This window comes from Nicotiana tabacum, chromosome 11, assembly GCF_000715075.1.
Source record: "Nicotiana tabacum cultivar K326 chromosome 11, ASM71507v2, whole genome shotgun sequence".
Classification (NCBI taxonomy): Eukaryota; Viridiplantae; Streptophyta; class Magnoliopsida; order Solanales; family Solanaceae; genus Nicotiana; species Nicotiana tabacum.
This window is the reverse complement of record NC_134090.1, coordinates 109,868,476-109,882,259: the sequence shown is the minus strand read 5'-3', so window position 1 is coordinate 109,882,259 and position 13,784 is coordinate 109,868,476.

Below are 13,784 nucleotides of genomic sequence, written 5' to 3'. Positions count from 1 at the left end.
TTAGCATTTTGGCGATTTCCAGTGGGTAGGTGAGATTTTGATCCAAGGGTCAGAATGAAATTCCGAGAGTTGTTGTGGCTTCGTTATGTCATTTGTGATGTGTACAAAATTTCAGGTCATTCGGACGTGGTTTGGTTGCGTTTTTGATCGAAAGCATATTTCGGAAGTTTTTAGAAAACTTAGGATTGAATTCAAAATGAATTAATGGATTTGGTGTTGTTTGAGGTGTTTTGATGATTGGAACAAGTTTGAATGAGGTTTTAGGATGTGTTGGTGCTTTTGGTTGAGGTCCGGGGGGCCTCGGGTGAGTTTCTGTGGTCAATCGAACCATTTTGAGTTTGAGGAGTGGTAGAAAATCAACTCAGCTATTGCAGAGATTTTGGCTTTCGCGATCGCGTAGGTTGTGTCGCGATCGCGTAGAAGAAATTTGGAAGGCCAGGATTTAGACCTTCACGTTCGCGGAAGGTTAGAAGCTTGTGCTTCGCGTTCACAGGAAGAGGTCCGCGTTCGCGTATAAGATTTGGGGGTCCAGTGGAATTTTGCTCTACGCGATCGCGAGGCTTGGGTCGCGATCGCAATGAAGAGAGGTCAGAACTGGGCAGAAAGTGGTTAAATTATTTCATCCGTGATTTTGAGTCATTTTTCCACCATAGTTGATCATTTTGAGAGCTCTTTAAGGGATATTGAAGAGGGATTCAAGGAGAAGTGATTGGAGGTAAGATTTATGAACCTAAAACGTGATTCTATTGTGAAATTAACCTAGAAATTCATGGAACCTAAGCTAAAAATGGAAGAACTAGGGCTTGGGATTTTAAACTTTTAAATTGGGATATGAAGACCATTTGAGGTCAGATTTGAGAACTTTTGATATGTATGAACTCGTGGGAGGATAAGGAACCCGTTGATGTAAAAATTTCTGAGTTTCGAGAAGTGGGCTCGGGGCTCTGGTTTTGCTAATTTCGGGATTTTTGATATTTTTCGATTGTTTTCACTTGGGCTTTGCTCCCTTAGCATATTGTGATGTATTCGTTCTGATTTTGGATAGATTCGACACGCGTGGAGGCTGATTCAAGGGGCAAAGGCGTCGCGAGCTAGAGTTGTAGCCGGTCCGAGGTGAGTAATAATTGTAAATGATGCCCTGAGGGTTTGAAACCCCGGATTTGCACATCGTAGTGCTATATTGAGGTGAGACACGCGCTGGATGATCAGCGTGGGGCCTTTTACTACTGGGGATTGAGACTTGGTCCATCCCGACTGATGATTTTACCGTGTATTTGACTGAAACTTATTTGTTATCATCATGATTTGGGCTAATTGCCATATTTGGGCTTCGTGCCAACTATTTAAGCCCTTCTGGGATTTTGACTGATTTTTCCTCACTATACTTGTTAAAAATCATATCCTCGGTCATGTTTCTATCTATTTTAAATGATTCGAGCCGATTTTTATCATACTATTCCTAAATGAGAGGAATTTGTGGGCTAAGATCCCTATCTTCTATTATTATGCCCGAGACGTTGTGAGGTAAATGACTGAGAGGGGTTGAGAACCAAATGGCGAGGATATTATATATGTTATGGATCGAGCTGCACGTCGCAACAATACTTTTATGGATCGGGCTGAACGCCGCAACAATATAGCGCTTGGGCTGTAGGAGCCCCTCCGGAGTCTGCACACCCCTAGTGAGCGCAGTCGACTATCTGTAAGGATCGGGCTGCACACCGCAACGGTTATTCTTGTTTCTGTTATTATGGGAGATATATGGTTCGAGAGCAGAGAATGAACACTAAGTGATGAGAGTGAAGTCCGAGGAGCTGATACTGTTCTGAGTGATTGATGTTGTGCCCGAGGGGTGGATTTCTACTTGTTAATTACCTGCTAAATTACATGTTTTAATTGGTTTAAAGGGATTCCATTTGACTTCTTCATTGATCTATTGCTTTAAGTGATTTTACTTCTTGATATAGAACTGCTTTGTGCCTTTACATGTTTTCTTGCTTTCAGCCAATTTTTATGATTATTACTCACTGGGTCGGAGTACTCAGATTACTCCTGCACCATGTGTGCAGATTCAAGCATCACAGAGTCCGCTCCTGAGTGCTGATCTTCCCGTCCAGGCATTGTTTCGGAGATCACGAGGTAGTTGTTGGCGTCCGCAGCCCCCGTGCCTCCCTTATTTTATCATTTTCAGGTTCTTAGAACTATTGTATCGGGTTTTGTGATTGGTAGACTATATCAGGATTTCTCTTTGTTGCTCATGACTTGAGACACCCCGGTTTGGGCTGTGTCTGGATGGCTTTTACTGTTGTTATCGTTAATTCCGCAAATTATGGATATTATATCATGCTTTAGAACTGTTTTTGTTATTTAACTGTTTAAAAGAGGTGTTCTGTTTTTGTCTGGCTGGCCTTGTCTTCACGAGAGGCACCAACACGACCGGGTTCGGGAATTGGGTCGTGACAGAGACATTACCCAATTAACTAATAAGTGGATAAAAACTTAATAATTTACACCCCCTCCCCATATGGCAGTGCTCCCTACCAAGACAATGACTCTTAAAGTCATTTGAAAGGTGGCAACTTAATGTCTAGTATTGAAGACACCTTTTATGGTTTTAAGATGATATGACACAATTTTCTATACCCACTCCCTCCTTCCATTTCTATCTTGTTAATTACATTGCTTTTAGCTGGAAAAGCCAAATATTTAATTTGTACCAATTCATGTCAGTCAAAGCCCATCAAAATGTGGTGTCTCTCTCTACTAGTATATGTTGGGATGTCCCAATTTATACCAAGTGATGTATATAAATATTACAAACACTACTGTTTCCTTATATCTTTTCATTAGACAACTAAAGCTAAAGCCATTTCTATTATTTAATAGACACCTCCTAAAGCAAGAACATTTTCTTGGTTCGAACACTTTAACGTCAAGAACATAGGCAATCGTTCAAACACTGTAACGCCAAGAACAAAAGCTTAATTCCGTTCAAATTTTGCGGTTCTAAAAGAGTACGGTGCAATCTTCGCCAAGAATATTATACGGAGTTTTCCCTACTCCAGGTATGTTAAGGCCCTCCCCTACTTTCTTTTGGCATGGTCAAAATTATACTGAAGAAACTAGCAAATACACAGTTTTCTATAAATTACTCTATTCATAGAAATAGTAGTGGTGTCTATATTCTTGATTCCCCATGAGAATTATTATTATCTTCTGTTCATGGGTCTTAGAATAATACGCCGTTGAAAAAGTTTATCCGGAAGGAATATCGAGATTATTATATATTTTTCAAGCATTTCACTCATTTATACATGTGCATTGACCCATGACCAGATGTCGTTATATACGCGTATATATGTAAATATATGTAGATGGGATATGGGAAAAAGGTTACGGCATTATATACGCACCACCACCTGATCAGTTGGTATATGATGATGATATTGCCCACAGTGACTAAAATATTATTCAAACGGCGTTATATACGCGTATATATATATATGTATTCAAATGGCGTTTTATATGTATGTATATATATGTATATGGGATATGGGAAAGGTTATGGTGTTATATACGCACCACCACCTGATCAGCTGGTATACGTTGATGATTTTGCCCACAGTGGCCAATATGATATGATGGGATGCCCTCAGAGGCTGATGATGTTATGAAACATGTACCTATGCACGACATGACATTCATACGCATATGCATGACGCAAAAAGTAATTTATGATTTACAAAGTTATTTAGACTTACAGGTTGAGTCATGTACTCTATATTTCTTCCATGTCTCTTATGTATTTATTTATGCGCCTTACATACTTGGTACATTATTCGTAGTGACATCCCTTTTGCCTGGGGACATTGCATTTCATGCCTGTAGGTCCAGATAGACAGGTCAAGAGCCCTCCAAGTAGGATATCAGCTCAGCGGAAGATGTTGGTGCGCTCCATTTGCTTCCGAGTTGCGAGTTTGGTTAGTATGATTTAGACGTGTATTATTTGGTATGGCAGGACTCTATACTGACCTTTATGACATTTATGTACTCTTAGAGGCTTGTAAATATATGTCGTGTATGTGAAAGATTGTGCGGCCTTGTCGTCCTATGTTTCATGTTTATAAAAGATCATGTTGGCCTATTAGGCCCGTATGTCACGTGTATATGATGATGTAATAAGAAAGATACGTTACGTTGGTACTCGGTTGAGTAAGGTACCGGGTGCCCATCGCGGCCCATCGGTTTGGATCGTGACAAAAGTGGTATTAGAGCAGTTCTGTCCTAGGGATGTCTACAAGCCGTGTCTAGTAGAGTTTTATTTATGGGTGTGTCGTGCACCATACTTATAAGCAGGAGGCTACAGGGCATTTAGGACTGTCACTCTTTCTTCTTACTCTATATTGTGTGGTAAAGCTCACTTATAAGAATTCAAGTCCTGAACTTTTTTTTTATTCGTAATAAGACGACGCCTATGTTCAGAAAGATGATCGATAAGAGATATAGTTGTGGAAGTGTTGAATTAGAGGAACTCGACTTTGTATCATGCTTATGATAAGTAAATGTGATTTCTTCAGCAAATCATGTACGTAGTGAAAGGTGTAAGCCTCTTGATAAGAAGCCTTAAGGAAAAAATGCCTATCCACCTTTATGGTGAAAGACAATGAGAGATTAAGAAGATAAATACAAGTTACAACAAGCAAAAGAAGCAAGATAAAGAAGGGTACGAGACTCCTAGTTAACAAAGGTTAACAGTGTTTATAATTCAAGCAGAGGAACATAAGCTTTTTGAGTTATATTCAATAGTAACAGAGGTATATACAATTGGTCACACCCATTCCAGATATGCCCTATGGGGGTTAACAGAAGTAATATAAGAAGATATGATGGATGAATTGTTTGCATCAGTTGATATTTTCGAAGGATATTGCAAATGTGCTAATAGATATGATGGTATACTCTAAAATAGTACAGCTTGATATAATACTACAAAGATATGCACTGGAAGCCTTGAAGGGATAAATATTATCTTAGTATGGCTCTCGTCCCTAGTAGAGGAAAAAAATGTTAGGCAATTCGAAACCCAATGGATGAAGCAAGGGGAGGTAAAAGCAAAGGAATGTCTTGTTTGAATTTTTCGAATATAGTGACAGACATAGATGTTAGCAGGAAATAAGAAAAGAGTTAGTGAAGCATTATAAGTAAAATGTGATACCTGGATGACATCGGTAGAAAAAAAGAAAGATGAAAATGATGACAGTATTATAGAGTCTATAGTCAAGTGAAGGAAAAGACGAAAGGTGACATGCCTTGACACAACAAAAAAGTATAGGCCATAGAGTCATATCCTCATTTCAAGAAATAAGTTCGCGACTCTAACATGATTATCAGAAGGAAAAGTTAGACCCAAAAGTAATAAGAAATCAGTATGGGCTAGTGAACAAGGTTAACTAAACATGAATTGGGGACTGAGTGATTTGATAATAGTCGGCATCATGAAAATTTCAGATTACATTCTGGCAATAAATGAATGGACAACAGAAGAATAACCCTTAAAGGTCATTTAGGAAGATGTTTTCCTAAAACAAGCAACGTAAGTAAAGTTAAGCTTAAGGGACTAAGTGTGCCAGTTACACTAAGTGTCACCATTGCGAGTAAGGAATTTTGTTATCCTTGGTACAGAAGTATTACCGCAAGGCAAGTAAGGGTCATTGATAATGTTAAAGGATACCAAAGATGAAAAGGAAAAACATTTGTAGGCAGGTCGTCATAGCTCCAAGTCTTAGTACTCCCCTAAAGGGGGGAATACGGAGTAATAAATAAAGAATGTGGTAAAAAAGAAAAAGGAATGAGATTACACTTTTTCAGCTCCTACGTATATGCTACAATTCCAGAACATTATACAAACGACGTCAATGAGAGGAAGTAAGTGTCCCTGCCCGAGATGTTATTGATAGAAAAGGAATCAATGCGAGACATAAGTTAAGACAAAGGAAATAACCCAAGAAAGATTTTGCATGAGAATGGGCCAATGAATAGTTAGTAGTTGATTTAGGAAGAGCCTAGTCACGACTAGACAAGAAGTTACAAACAAATCAGCAGATCATGCAAGATAAATATAGTAAACCCCAACATGGAGAATTCAGCCCCGTAGTTATGACATTGTAATACTTGAGATATATTCTTATAGGAGTTGGAGAAGTTAAAAAGGTACTATATGAGTGTTATGGAAATAAAAGAGAGTGCCACTAGGAAGACGGTCAAAATATCAGTCCAGAAGCAACCCCACAACCACAAGGGCGTGGAGATAAGTAACTACAGATAAGTATAGGCAAGGAAGAACAGTAGAAGGTCCATCAAGTATACGATATAATAAGCTCACATCTTTACAAGAATCAGAGGATCCTCCGTAAGTACTATAGTGAAGGACGAGTTTAGGAAATGAAGAAGAAGGCTTCAACCTAAGAACAATATCTAATGAAGAAAAGGTCATGTAAAAGCAGTCTCTCAACAAAAATTGTATGCCCTCCAAAAGAAAGTGACACCTACCATGGCTAATGAACGGGGAGAAAGATCGAAGGTAATATTTGAGACTATATGAGTTGCACAAAAATTCTGGCATGTGTGGGAACTAGGATGAGCTAAGTATGCACGCAACAAGGGGCAGAAAGACTAGAAAAAGTAATTGCATACGTTGCAAGAGAGCTGAAATGGAACAAAAGGAACTATTCGATCAATGTTCCCGAGTTTGTACGTTATGGACACACTCAAGATTTTGGAGCATTATATTTGTTGGCAATCATACAGCCATAGAAGACTCCGATATAAGTTAAAAAAAAAGAATTGCGCCCTGGGCATAGATAAATGATTGAATTATTAGAAGATTGTATCATGAATATTCCATAATGCCATGAAAGGCTAAGGTAATAACTGATACCATGAGCCACAGATCGGAAGATAGTTTAAGCCTACGTAAAGGTTGATCAGAAGGAAGAGGAAACTAAAGAATTACAACACCCAAGTAAATCAGGAGTCTGATTATTGGACCTAGAAAAAAATTATAGAAGTTGTGCTTGAGAACATGACAGAATCACTCTTAATATCAAATGTTCAAGAGAAATAACACAACAACCATAATCTATAATGGTTCTACAAGGAATCCAGTTAGAAGAAATACCAGCCTCATAAGAAGTCAGTATGAAGCTCCCACCGGATTGTGTATGTACCAGAGGTGCAAGTATTATAATAGAGCTTCAAGTTATGGATGTGAATTACCCCTAGGTGGAAGGGAGGTCACGAAATAGAGAGAAGATACGATGCGAGATCTTAAGGTAAGTAAGGTAAATGTGAACAATGTACGAGATACTCAAATGTAGAAGATCGTGAATAGTCCATACTTCAGATAGAAGGCTATAAGCACAGGGATCTAATAACCGGGAATGATAGCGACATCGTCGGCGACATGTCTTCCAGCCTATGGTTTCTAAGTATTGAGAGATCTAGTTAAAAGAATAGAGAAAAGTTGGAGATGATGTGATGTCTCGTTTGATGTTCTAAAATAACACAAAGAAATTCAAACAAGTTGAAGGAATATTACGAGTAGTATAAATAGATATGTATAGGTCGCAAGCTAAAGTATAGTAAAGCGACAAGTTTTATGACAGGATGTAAGAACGAGAAAAGGCGAGTGAGAAGGTGACGAGAATGGATTAGTCCTCAAGATTAGGCCCATGAAAACAAGGGAGCTAATGGATTCTCTATGTTATACAAAGCTCACTATAGCCTTAATGAACTCAAAAGAGTCTAAGATTAATAGCATTAAGAAGGAATGAAATGCTGACCTCGTAATAAAATGAGGATATAATTGTGACAGATAAAGAATGGCGTTTGGGCCTTCATTTGAATAATGATTTGAAAAAGAAAAAAAAAAGAGAAGGAGAAAAGATTTCACTGGTGGCAAAAAATTAGGATACCCCCATAAGGTAAATCACATTGAGACACTATGAAATACGATTATGGGAATCACTTCGAATATTCCTTGAGGTAATGTAAGCCCTAGGGGCAAAGTATTATGTAAGAAGTTTCAAGTTATCAGTTGTATATTGTAGATCAATATTGAGGTGAATCAACAATGGAAGGACAAAAGTCATAAAGTATGAGATGAGATTAGGTCCTCATTCTAAAGATGAGCAGTAATGAAGGAGCATTGAAGGACTGAGATTTATACCTAAAGGATATGCAACAAAAGTAACTGGGAGCTTGGTAGGCATGCCTAAGTAAAGGTAGATTGAAGCAAAAATTATGGTATAGTGTAACCCATGTAAATGCTGTAAAGTCATATGAATGGGTAACCAGATATATGAAATAAGATATGGCCATATTCGCAAGTTCTACAAAGTATCGAGCAAAGTACTTCAGTACACCTATAGAGGCCCAGAGAGACATCCTATTAAGCCTTGTATATACAAAATAAGGCCTAGATATTGACTAAAAGATAAAAGGAAAAAGGAAAGATGAATCGCATAAGTGCACTTATAAAGCCAGGGTCATACAGGTTGCATGACAGGAGGTAACAACAGTTGCAAGATTAGGAAGATTTCGACCACAAGTCATGATATGAGCAAAACAACTAAGGGGGGAATACCCTAGACTTTGGATTTATTCATAGAGCAACTGCTTAAATGGCAAGAAGATTATTAAGGTATTCACAAAAGCTATAAGTTAGGAAAATGATAAGAGCATCAGCCAACATTCGAGGATGAATGTTCCAAAGAGGGGAATTGTGTTACACCCCGCAATATTATGTCGATATTACGTCTCGCAGTATTAAGTTACGACAATGTTGCACCCAACAGTATTACATTACGGTGGATTTATGCTTTTCAGTATTAAGTCACGACGATGTTGCACCATGTAGTATTGTACATTAGATTTGTCGTAAGGTAATTGACATCAATCCAAGTAAAAGATTATTTGGAGATTATAAGGATTATGCTATTTATAACAAGCGATAAATAAGTGTTGTGAAGGATAAAAGGGGTACACGGATTAAAGAAAACGAGTTTCATTAAAGGTGGTCAATTTGGAATAAAATATGGGTCGAGCGATAATACCCGATAATTATGAACTAGTACCATGCAAGGTACAATATAACCACAGTAGTATAATATATAAAGTATATAAGAAGTATTTTAAAAATAAATAGAATTTTAAGTAATTTGGGGCAATTTTTAAATATGGGGGTAATTGGTTAATTACCGGGTAAGGGGACATTACCCAATTAACTAATAAGTGGATAAAAATTTAATAATTTACACCCCCTCCCCACATGGCAGTGCTCCCTACCAAGACAATGACTCTTAAAGTCATTTGAAAAGTGGAAACTTAATATCTTGTATTGAAGACACCTTTTATGGTTTTAAGATGATATGGCACAATATTATATACCCACTCCCTCCTTCCATTTCTATCTTGTTAATTACATTGCTTTTAGCTGGAAAAACCAAATATTTAATTTGTACCAATTCATGTCAGTCAAATCCCATCAAAATGTGGTGTTCCTCTCTACTAGTATATGTTGGAATGTCCCAATTTGTACCAAGTGATGTATATAAATACTACAAACACTAATGTTTCCTTACATCTTTTCATTAGACAACTAAAGCTAAAGCTATTTCTGTTATCTAATAGACACCTCCTAAAGCAAGAACATTTTCTTGGTTCAAACACTTTAACGTCAAGAACATAGGCAATCGTTCAAACACTGTAACGCCAAGAACAGAAGCTTAATTCTGTCCAAATTTTGTGGTTCTAAAAGAGTACGGTGCAATCTTCGTCAAGAATATTATACAGAGTTTTCCTTACTCCAGGTATGTTAAGGCCCTCCCTTCTTTCTATTGGCATGATCCAAATTATAATGAAGAAACGAGCAAATGCACAGTCTCCATAAATTACTCTATTCATAGAAATAGTAGGGGTGTTTATATTCTTGATTTCCCATGAGAATTATTATTATCTTTTGTTCATGGGTCTCAGAATAATACGCAGTGGAAAAAGTTTATCCGGAAGAAATATCGAGATTATTATATATTTTTCATGCATTTTACTCATTTATACATGTGCATTGACCCATTACCAGATGGCGTTATATACGCGTATATATGTAAATATATGTATATGGGATATGGGAAAAGGTTACGGCGTTATATACGCACCACCACCTGATCAACTGGTATATGATGATGATGTTGCCCACAGTGGCTGAAATATGATTCAAACGGCGTTATACACACACACACACACACACACACACACACACACACATATATATATATATATATATATATATATATATATATATATATATATATATATATATATATATATATATATATAGAGTTATATACGCACCACCACCTGATCAGCTATTATACGTTGATGATTTTGCCCACAATGACCAATATGATATGATGGGATATCCTCAGAGGCTGATGATATTATGAAACATGTACCTATGCACGGCATGACATTCATACGCATATGCATGACGCTAAAAGTAATTTATGATTTACAAAGTTATTCAGACTTACAGGTTGAGTCATGTACTCTATATTTCTTCCATGTCTCTTATGTATTTATTTATGTGCCTTACATACTTGGCACATTATTCGTACTGACATCCCTTTTGCCTAGGGACGCTGTGTTTCATGCCCCCTAGATCTAGATAGACAGGTTGAGAACCCTCCAAGTAGGCTATCAGCTCAGCGGAATATGTTGGTGCGCTCCATTTTCTTCGGAGTTGCGAGTTTGGGTAGTATGATTTTGACGTGTATTGTTTGGTATGGTGGGACTCTGTCTTGACCTTTATGACATTTGTGTACTCTTAGAGGCTTGTAAACATATGTCGTGTACGTGAAAGAATGTGCAGCCTTGCCGGCCTATATTTCGTGTTTATAAAAGTTCATGTTGGCTTATTAGGCCCGTATGTCACGTGTATCGGTTTGGGTCATGACATTGTGAAAGTCTAAATATTTTTTAGTTGGCATCCTATGGCTGGGAAGTATGATTCATTCTGAGTTTAAATTTAATATCTCTTTTATATATAAATGCATCTATTTTTTCTTACTGATCCGCACAATAGATGGCCGGGTACGACACATATTGTGCAACCACTGATCAATTAGGCACGATGTGAAATGCTACCGAGCCCTTATATTGCAAGGTATGACCAAGCTCTCTATGAGGCTGGGTACGGAACAATGAGATATAAGATATTACTGAGCCCTTGATGGCTAGGTACAACTGATCCCTTACGTGGCCAGGTCCAATCGAGACCTCTTCAGGCCGAGTATGATGTAATAAAAGGAATGAATTCTACCGAGTCCTCTTTGAGGACAAATACGATATAGAGTAAGATGACCCAATGCAGGTCTAGGTAATCCTATATTGTATTTAATGCAAAGATACAATATGTGGCCTACTCCTTTGTAAAGTTGCATCTTTATAAGTTATGGCTTCTATAGTTCATGCCCCCGGTGGCTATCTTCGGTGCCCAGGATAAGATCATGCAACCATGTTTTTTATACTATGACTCTGATTTATATGCATTCATAGATTTACATTCTTAATAAATTTTCCATACTGATGCCCCTTTCTTTTAGGCGTTGTGTTCATGCACACAGGTGCAGATAGATCCAGTGACGTCCCTCCTAGTAAGGTGTTGTTCCTATTGATAGGTTGTTGCTCTTCACTCCTTTGGACTAGCGGTTCATAAGTCAATAGATACTGAAGCAGATGTCATAAACATTTTGGGTACGATGCGACCCTATCCAGACCAAGTTATGTAATATATATATATATATATATATATCTTTTGGTACTGTTAGGGGATTGCAAAATAGTGTTGGTGTTTGATTGCATGTAATAGTCGGGTATGGCTATGCTAGTGACAGTGATGATCATGTATAAAATGCCAATGTTTCTTTTTCTAATAGGTTATTTCACATGTTAATTCTGGTTCTAATACTTGGAGGCCTTAATAACACAATTTTGTGGATAAAAAGAAGGCAAGTACAAATGTTGGTTAGAACGGGCCTTAACGCATCTTGTGCTGGTCGCACCTCCCAAGGTTAGGGTATGACAAACTTTGTATCAGAGCAGGTCCTGTCCTAAGAAGTTTACAAGCCCTATCTAGTAGAGTCTGGCTTATGGGTATGTTGTGCACCATACTTATAAATAGGAGGCTACATGATATTTAGGATGAATATGCTTCTTTCTGATCTAGATCGTGCAGTAGAGCTAAGTTATAAGTATTTGTTTCTGATCCCCCATCTTGTTTATGTTTATAGTCATGCCTACTACGAGACATCAAGAACTTTCCCAAGGATTAAATGGAGAAGAAAGAGAAGTACCAGTCAGGTGCCACCTACCTCTATGGGTCAACATGGGCTTCACGATGAGGCCAGAACTCAGGCTTTGGGAACAACACAAGAACCACAACCCCTGGCACAACATAGAGAAGTTAATGCACCTCCTAACCCTCCCCCGGTTGAGCCGGAGTAGGACCTAGATATGAGAAGCGTAGTGTAGTTGTTAACTTGGTTAGTGTCCTATCAGGCTCAACATCAAGTCCCTACCATCTCAGACAAAGCAGTCAGCACGAGGGTTCAAGATTTCATAAATTTGGAACCCCCATAATTCAAAGGAATAGATCCAAAAGAAGATCCTTAGAACTTTTTTGAACAAGTGTAGTGGACTCATTACGAGTTATGCATGCCACTGTTACTGAGTCCGTAAAAGTTGCCTCTTACAGGTTAATGGATATAGCGGTCATGTGGTATGAGGCTTGGGAACAGTCTAGGGGACCCTTTGCCTCAACAGTGTTGATGGAGGGAATTTTATGAGGCATTCTTGCAGCAGTACATGCCCATTGAACTCCGCTGATCTAGACAAGACAAATTCTGGCGGCTGTAGCAAGGTAATATGAGTGTCCGAGAGTACAACATGCAATTTAACTCCTTGGCTAGGTATGCTCTATCAGTGGTAGCTGCGATGAGCGACTGGTTTTGTTGATGGTTTAAGGACTCATATGATAAATGAGTGCACCACAGCTTCCTTGAACCCGATTATGGATATTGCTTGTATTCAGGCCTATGCATAGAACTCGGAAGATTGCAAAAGGTTACAACAACTGCCTGAGAACACGACTAGGGTCAATCTAAGAGGGCTCGGTCCATCGGAGATATATGAGATTTTTGAGGCGGGTTTAGGTCCCCATTTCCTTGGCAGTCACCCAACTCGGTGGCTAGAGTGCTATCACAATCCCAAGGCCAATTTTGAGAATGAACTACTTATTGTAGTTAGGGCCGAAATTTTGATGGGCAGTGTTCGCAGAATAGTATAATAGAAGGATGAGACCCTCATTCCATGTTGTGGTCAGCCGCTAGGGTTCGGATTTGTGTTATTACTCTGGGCATCCCAGTAAGAAATATGGATGGTGTGATACTTCCTACGAGGTCGGTAACAGCCTCTTCGTCAAGAACATATCCTCGTGAGTAGGGTATTCGACCACTACTGGGGAGAAGTAGAGGTAGAGGTGGAATGTCTATGTCTAGCCCAGGTGGGCAACAACAAAACCACAACTATGCATTGTCAGGTCAGCTGGATTTAGCATCTTAACCAGACGTGGTCACATGTATATTATCCATGTATTCCATTAGTCTATATGGTTTGATAGATCCAAGTTCTACCTTGTCGTATATTACTCCATTTGTTGTCGGTAATTG